The sequence below is a fragment of the Talpa occidentalis genome, unplaced genomic scaffold (assembly GCF_014898055.3).
Source record: "Talpa occidentalis isolate TD23 unplaced genomic scaffold, MPIMG_talOcc4v2.1 talOcc4.2, whole genome shotgun sequence".
NCBI lineage: Eukaryota > Metazoa > Chordata > Mammalia > Eulipotyphla > Talpidae > Talpa > Talpa occidentalis.
In genome coordinates this window covers 26,500,870-26,509,479 of record NW_023602073.1, presented here as the reverse complement: position 1 = coordinate 26,509,479, position 8,610 = coordinate 26,500,870, and positions in this window count along the sequence as shown.

The window sequence follows — 8,610 nt, the reverse complement described above, 5'->3', positions numbered from 1 at the left end:
GGCTTTAACCCAGGTAAGTATTACACTCTCAATTTACATGAGGAGACTCAGCTCTGAAATGTTGAATGAGTCCCCCAAGATGGTAAATAGTGTGGAAATGGGACTGACTAGGTTTTGCCTGCCTGTAAAGCTTGTGTTCTTTCTGACATTGTAGTGGTCTCCATACATGGGTGTACTTTCAGCTTTCTTTTAATCCTCTGGATACCGTTCTCTCCTCAAGCCATTCTGAAGTCTTCAGAACTCATTGGCAGAGTTTTATTTATTTATTTTATTTATTTTTTAAAATAAATTTTATTTTTATATTCCCTATACAATTGCAACCCCCTTATTTTAACCCTAATCCCTTCCCTCCCCTCCCTCCACCCCCCATAGAGTGTCTCTGGTTCATAGTTTTTTGTTGATTGTGATTTTCACTTTCCTATACTAATTCATTTTCCTGGTCCCTTATTTAAGTTTTCTAGATTCCTGCTATGAGTGAGACCATCCGGTATTTTTCTTTTTCTTTTTGGCTTATTTCACTGAGCATGATCCCTTCCAGCGCCATCCATGTTGCTGCAAATTGCATGTGTTTATCTTTTTGGAATGCTGAGTAATATTCCATGGTGTATATGTACCACATCTTCTTGATCCAGTCATCTATTTTTGGGCATTTGGGTTGTTTCCAAAGGTTAGCTATTGTAAACAGTGCTGCTATAAACATAGGGGTGCAGGTGCTCTTTGGAATTGATGTTTCTGTGTCCTTTCATTGGCAGAGTTTTAATGCGGTGTGTTCTAATAGCCCTTGCAATGTTTTGGGGGAATGTGGTTAAAGGTGATTACAGTAACTTCACAAGCCCCTCCCTACATGCGGCAAGAAGGGGAGACTAGTGCCCCCAGCCCTTCATCATACATACTGTATGGGGTAGTGACGAAGCTTTGTAGCTAGTTTTGCAATAATGTCCCCAGTTTGGTCATGCTGACTGTGCTCACTCTGGTGAATGATGAATGACCTCTGGCCCTGAGAAAACCTGCAGGTCTATAGAAGTGAAGTTAATAGGCTGCCAGGTCAGTGACTGTGTTCCTTGCTGTGGACTTCATGTATTTATCATCTGTGTCCAGCTAGTATAATAATGGGCCTTGTGCCCCAGAGAAAGTCACAGGCCCATGAGAGAATATATGCCTATGGATTTGCATTCCCCACCACACCTACTCTATTCATGTGGTAATGAGCAGGATGGCAGCAGGAGGTTGGTTGTAGGATCTGTAGCCGTGAAGGAAGGTGACTTTAATCAGGAAGCCGGGCCCAGAACCCAGACCTTATGAACATCACTAGCACACGTGAAGATGTGCCAGATACCAGTCTTTATGGGACAGACCCAGCCCTTGCAACTTGGCCTCTAAGGCAGAGCCTTTTGTAACATCAAGTCCCCGTCAGTCACCAGTGAGATTATCTCAGAAGTTAATTTTCAAAGCAATACTCATACATCAGGTTTTCCTTCCTACAATCTATTCCACTGAGCAGACCCATCTGAGGGAGAACAGATTGTTGTCTCCTGCATTAGACGATGTGGGATTTCAGGAGTCTCTTGACTCCTGAAGGAAAAGAGGGAGAGTTTGGCAAATGGGTGCTGAGGGCTTATTATAGGCCTGTGAGTCACAGGGACTACAGATAAATGATCTGGAGAAGGTGGGCGAATGAGTGAGGAGAGGCAGACAGCGGAGCTGCAGGGCAGAGGAAGAGAAAGGTCAGGGGAGAGGAAAGACAGAGGAGTTTTTCAGTCAGTGTTCTTCAGAGAAACAGAACTAACAAGATATGTCTGTGTGTATATATCTCTATTAAAAAAACTACCTATGTATATGTGTGTATGTGTATCTAATATCTTTAGCTATCTATTGCTCTGTCTGCCTCTATATGTGTTTATATGTGTGTGTGTGTGTGTGTGTGTGTGTGTGTGTGTATAAAAAGAGAGACACTTATGCTTTTAAGGTTAGAGACCCAGGAGAGCCAATGCCACAGTTCAAGTCCTAAAACAATCTGGCTGAAGACTAAGGCAAGAGCTGATGTTGCCATTCAAGTTGGGCAGGCTGCTAGCAGAATTCCCACCAGAAGCTTCCATCACGTTCTAGCCACCTGGGCAGTTTTGCTGCTGGGGAAGGGCATGGAGGTCTGTAGGGAGACATGAGAAAACCCAACTCAGAAAATTCTGCAGAGGCATCTAAGCCATTCCCAGAGTCTGGCCCTGTACTGTCTCAAAGTCACCTCTGCACTATATTTGAAGGGGCCAGATGGTCACTCATGCCTCCAAGGATGACAGATTTCCTGAAGGCAGCTGGGAAAGAAGGCACTGGCTCTCCTCTGTTATATTTTTTCTAAGATTTATTTATTTATGCATACAAGAACTGGGGTACAGGCCAGAGGTGTGGAGGGTGAGAGGAGTCACCAGAGACAGAATGGGGAACAGAACAGGCAGATCGACTAAAATACACTGCTGAGGGGAGCAGCAGGCGAGTCACGAGAGGTCTGCTGCACCATGTGGGTAGCTACCTGGTCAGGGATCGAACTCGTGATGCAGTGGCTGCAGATAGCTTCATAGGTTGCATCTTAACCCTTTGCTCCACCAGGGAAGCCCTCCTCTGTTATGTTTAAAATAACCTAAAACTACATATATAATCAGACCTTAGCTGCTGCCATATCCAAGGAATATTCGAGAATTCCATATACTAGTGCTTCCAACTTTGGCTGCACAACAGAATGACCCAGATGTACTTTCAAAATGTCCAAACCAATTCAGAATCTTTGGAAGAGAGAACCAGGCAGGAGTATTTCTATGAGCTCTCCAGGTAACTCCAAATACCTGGTAAGGCTGATTAGCTGTGCTGCGTAGCCTCCAGCAGTCCTTTGTATTTACTCTCCCCGCTCCCAGCATGGGGCTCCCCTCAATGCCCAGTTAGCCATTTTTCATGACTATTCAAGCTGGGAGGGATCCCACGAAAGGGGATTTTCCATAATAATGAGTTTTGGGGGTTTGCATCCTTCCCACTTGCCTCAGGAGGTTTAAAATGAAAATATTTATTTAATCTTTTGATCTTTGGAGGCAGAAGCATTGATCTCTACATCATGAAAGGGAAGGGGCTGTGGGAGAAAGAAGAAGGGGCGGTCTCAGGGCTGACCACATTGGCCTTGGGCTCCATTCCTTGGGCCTAATTATTAGGAAAATTTATCAACCTCACTGAGCCTCAGTTTCTTTATGTTTAACACTGGGGTAATAATGTCTACCTTTGGGGTTGTGGGTAAGACCAGACGTAATGAATAAGCAAATGGCTACCCTGTAGTGGGTGCTCAAAAAAAGATGTTATAAAGTATTGGATACTGGTTGAATGAAGACAAAGTGAAAAGAATTAAAAGTTGGAATTTGATATTCGGTTACCTCTGACCCTTACTTCCCTTACTGTAATATAGGGATAAGGTGCAGGGTTGAATAGTGTCCCTCAATATCTATGTCTACCTGTAGGCTCAGAATGTGACTTGATTTAGAAATAGGATTTTTTTCAGATGTGATTAGTTAAGGCTTTTGAAATGAAATCATCCTGGACTTAGGGTAGGTCCTAAAATGAATGATGGGTCTTTATAAAAGAAAGGGAAATTTGAGCACAGATTCCAGATTTCCTCTAAGCTAGGAGCACAGAGGCACACAGAGTGAACACCACAGGAAGATGGAAGCAGAGATTGCAGGGTTGCAGGGGTCGTGCTGGGGTCCCTTGATTGCAGACTGTTCACCTCCAGAACTGTGGTAGGAGAAGCTGTGCTGTTTAAAGCCACCTCATCTGTGATCCTTTGTTATAGTAGCCCTAGAAAACCACTACAGATAATAATAGCTGTACCTAATTCTCGGTTATTGCAACTGGAAATGAATTGATATTGTAAACAAATACAATTAAAGTTTGTAATGATAAAGTTTTAGCTAAATGTTAATTGGGGTCACTTAGATTCTGGGTTAACCTGGTAATATTCTGTGCTAACAGCCAAGGCCACTGGTGCCCAGAGGGTCTTTGTAGGGTGACAATGTGAGTGGTGTGTGAAATGGCAAGTGCTGTAGGACACAGCAAAGTAAGAGCTACTCAGGGTCCACTCACCAACAGGGGAAAACGGGCCCACTGCCCTTTGACCTCAGGCACAGCCCCTTGCAACACAGACAAGCACATCTGTGCATACTTAGGCTGGAGCTTCCTGGACTTTCACCTTTGACCCTCCAGCCCTAAAATTGTGCTTTCATTCTCTTCCCTAATAAAGGGCCATAAACCATGTACATGTGGCATTTTCCTTAAACCCACCAGTGTGCACAGGAACATTGCCCTTTGTCATTATTAATACAGTCACAGAAATAATCTCTGTGTTACACCCCGGGGTGTAAGATGGTTTCCAGGAGGGCCTGAGGGGAGTTGGTCTGTGAATGGGAAAGACCCTGTGCAGCGGGTTTTTCCTGTCCCTGGTTTTGTGGTTGACACAGAAATCACATTGCTCAGCATGGAGACTGTGACTGAATTGGCTGCAGACGGAGCTCTTGGCCTCTTCCTCTTAGTTTGTAAATAAATATATGAGGGCACTAAAAGGTGGCGGTGGCAGCAAGGGTCTAGCAGAGGAAAATAGGGGCCGTGCCAATGCAATCTATATTACAATAAAAAAATTATTTAACCGCATGATTAAAACTTGGCAAAGCTGTTAATGCGTGTAACATACAATGACAACATGAGTGCACTTTAGAATGTAAGCAGAACGGTTTTCACATGGAGAGCTTTCAGTATTGCACACCAGATTCCTGGCAAGGTAAAAGTCATACTGTATTTGTTTTCCTACCTCTACATCATCTAACTTCATAACTCGAATCTTAATAAAATTAAGTGTTGAGTGAAAACAAATCCCTAAAGTGTAACCAAATATATCTACGCCGGCCAGGCTTAAGCCTCAGCGGAAGGTTCTGTAAGCTCATGTAATGGAAGCATTTTTTCTCTTCTTCCTGTCAGCATCTCAGAGGAGCCGAGTCTAATAGGGCAGCTGCTAACAGTGAGTTGGAAAAACAAGGCTTGGCACTGTGTGCTCAAAGGTGCTGCAGGATGAAAGAATGCAAACCTCTAATCCTAATGCACATGACCAGGGTGATGACAACTATGTCCCTGCCCATAGGCCATGGATGCAGAGGTCAGGCCATGCCTGCAGTGCACACATTATAATTACTTGTTCAATGAATGAATAATCCCTATAATACAATGGAGTGCAGGCCCTATGGTTGTATTATGAGATCACTTTAATGGTCACTGTACATTTCAAATAATAGAATAGAAAATAATAGGATAAAAATAAACGGTCTGTAATGCATATTAAGAAGGATAAAGCTATTCATTGGTGGAATGGAAACTGTTGGGGCATTTGGGTTAGCTACATCTGGGTTTGAGTTCTAACCCTACCATGAGATACTGTCTTTAACTTGTGAGTGTCAAGTATGTATTCAATGTTTATTATATATATATTTTAAATTAATTAATTAATTAATTAATTAATACAAGCACTGGGTACAGTCAGAAGCGCAGGAGGGTGAGAGGATTCAACAGAGACAGCGGGGAACAGAACAGGCAGACTGACGAAATACACTGCTGAGGGGAGCAGCGGGAGGCAGGAGAGTTCTGCTGCGCCATGCGGGACCCTTGCTGGCAGCTGAGGATCGAACTGGTGCTGCAGAGGTTGCGGGCAACCTCGCAGCCCAGCGCTCAACTGCTGCGCCACCAGGGGAGGCCCTATTGTATATTTATTATGCACTGTTCTCTTGGGGCAGGGCTTGGGGGCTGATACAGTGGTGAATAAGCTCTACTCCTTAACCTCACAAAAGTATACAATACACTCTTAGTATCTGTCTCTCTGCAAAACTTCAAGATCTCTGGAACTGATTAAGAGTTTGGGTAAGATCCACACAGTTTTGGTGAGGTCCAGACGCGATCCCCCCTGTCTCAAAGATGAGCAAAGGAAGTTTGTTCAATAAATGGTACTGGGAAAACTGGGTCACTACATACAAAAGAATGAAGCTTGACTGCTACCTTACACCACGCACAAAAACCAACTCAAAATGGATTAAAGAACTAGACATAAGACCTAAAACCATAAAATACATAGAAGGAAATACAGGCAAAACACTACATGATATACACCTCAGTAACATCTTCAAAGACTCATCACCCAAAGCAGTGATAGTGGAGGCAAAGATAAACAGCTGGGACTACATCAGATTAAAGAGCTTCTGTACAGCAGAAGAGACAGTAATCAAAACAAACAGGTACCCCATCGACTGGGAGAAAATTTTTGCATACAACACTAATGATAAAGGACTGATTACAAAAATCTACAAATTGCTGATGAGACTCAACAAAAACGAAGTAAATAACCCAGTCAAAAAATAGGCAGAAGACATCAGGCATGTGAAAAAATGTTCAACATCCCGATAATCAGGGAAATGCAAATTAAAACCACACTGAGATACCACCTTACACCAGTGAGAATGGCACATATCAAAAAAATAAGCAACAACAAATGTTGGTGAGGATGTGGTGAAAAAGGAACTCTGCTACATTGCTGGTGGGAGTGCTAAAAATGGAGCTACCATATGACCTGGCAATTCCACTACTAGGAATCTACCCAAAGGACACAAGAACACTGATTCAAAAGAACACCTGTACACCTATGTTTGTTGCAGCACTATTTACAATAGGTAAAACCTGGAAACAACCCAAATGCCCAAAAATAGATGACCGGATTAAGAAGATGTGGCACATATACACAATGCAATATTATTTGGCAATCAAAAAGATAAACTCATGCCATTCACAGCAATGTGGATGGAGCTAGAAGGAATTATGCTCAGTGAAATAAGCCAGAAAGAAAAAGAAAAATATTGGATGGTTTCACTTATAGTAGGAATATAGGGGAACCCAATAAGACATCAGTGTAAAAAAATAATAACAGTACAAAACACAACAAAGCAAAAATGGACAATTATAAATCAGAGACATCCTGCAGGGGAGGAGGAGGGAGAGGGATCAGGAGGGAGGGAGGGAGGGAGGAGCACAAGGGACTGAGGTGATGGTGCACGGGTGCATTGGTGAAGGAAACTCTATGGGGACTACACCTGAGAGGGTGGGGAAGCAAATATTGTGGGTTTTTTTTTTTTTCCTAAAGGCATGTATTATTTAATTTATTTATTTGTTTGTTTGTTTGTTTGTTTATACATGCACTGGGTACAGTCAGAAGCGTGGGAGGGTGAGAGAATTCACCAGAGCCAGAGCGGGGAGCAGAGCAGGCAGAAGAACCGAAGTACACTGCTGAGGGGAGCAGCGGGCGGCAGGAGAGGTCTGCGCACCATGTGGTACCCTCCTCTGGTGGCCGGGGAGCAGCCGGGGATCGAACCGGCGCCGCAGAGGCCGCGGGCAGCTTCGCAACCCAGTGCTCAACTGCTGCGCCACCGGGAAGGCCCCAAATATTGTTTAAACATGAACAATGATGTAAAAAAAATTAATGGAAATATAGAATAAAAAGAAAACAAACAAACAAAAAAGGGCAGAAGAGTTAAAAAGAAACTTCTCCAAAGAGGAAATGCAAATGGCCAACAGGCATATGAAAAAATGTTCAACATCACTTGTAATCAGGGAAATGTAAATTAAAACTACCATGAGATACCATTTTACACCAGTAAGAATGGCACATATTAAAAAACAAACAAACAAACAAACAAACAAAAAACTAGCAACAACAAATGTTGGTGAGGATGTGGAGAAAAAAGAACTCTCCTGCACCGCTGGTGGGAGTGCAAACTGGTCCAACCACTATGGAAAGCTGTCTGGAGGTTCCTCAGTCTACTAAAAATGGAGCTACCATATGACCTGGCAATTCCACTCTTAGTATTTACCCAAAGGACACAGAAACATTAATTCAAAAGAGCACCTGCACCCCTATGTTTATAGCAGCACTATTTACAATAGCTAAGCTATGGGAACAACCCAAATGCCCAAAAATAGATGATTGGATTAAGAAGACATGGTACATATACAGAATGGAATATTACTCAGCAATTAAAAAAGATAAACTCATGTAATTTGCAGTAACATGGATGGAACTGGAAGGGATCATGCTTAGTGAAATAAGCCAGAAAGAAAAATACCAGATGGTCTCACTCCTAGCAGGAATTCAGAAAATCTAAATAAGGGATCAGGAAAAAGAATAATTATAATAAAGTAAAAATCAAAATCAACAGGCATCTACAAACCATAGACACACTGTGGGGGGAGGGGTGGTGGGAATTGTATGGAGACTATAGGGTAGTGGGAGTTGTATGGAGACTATAACAAGGGTGGTGGGAATTGTATGGAGACTATAACCAAGATGAAAATGCATACACTGTACAAAAGTGAAAAATGATGTAAAAAATACACAAAATTAAAAAAATAAGAAAAAAAAGAAAATCTGCAAAAGGTGATTTACTTAAGATTTATAAAAATAAACATGTTGAATATAAAAAAAAAGAATTTGGGTAGGGAAGGATCTAGGGGCAGTTCAATGCTGACTGAAGCTCTTTAGGAGCCAAGAGAATC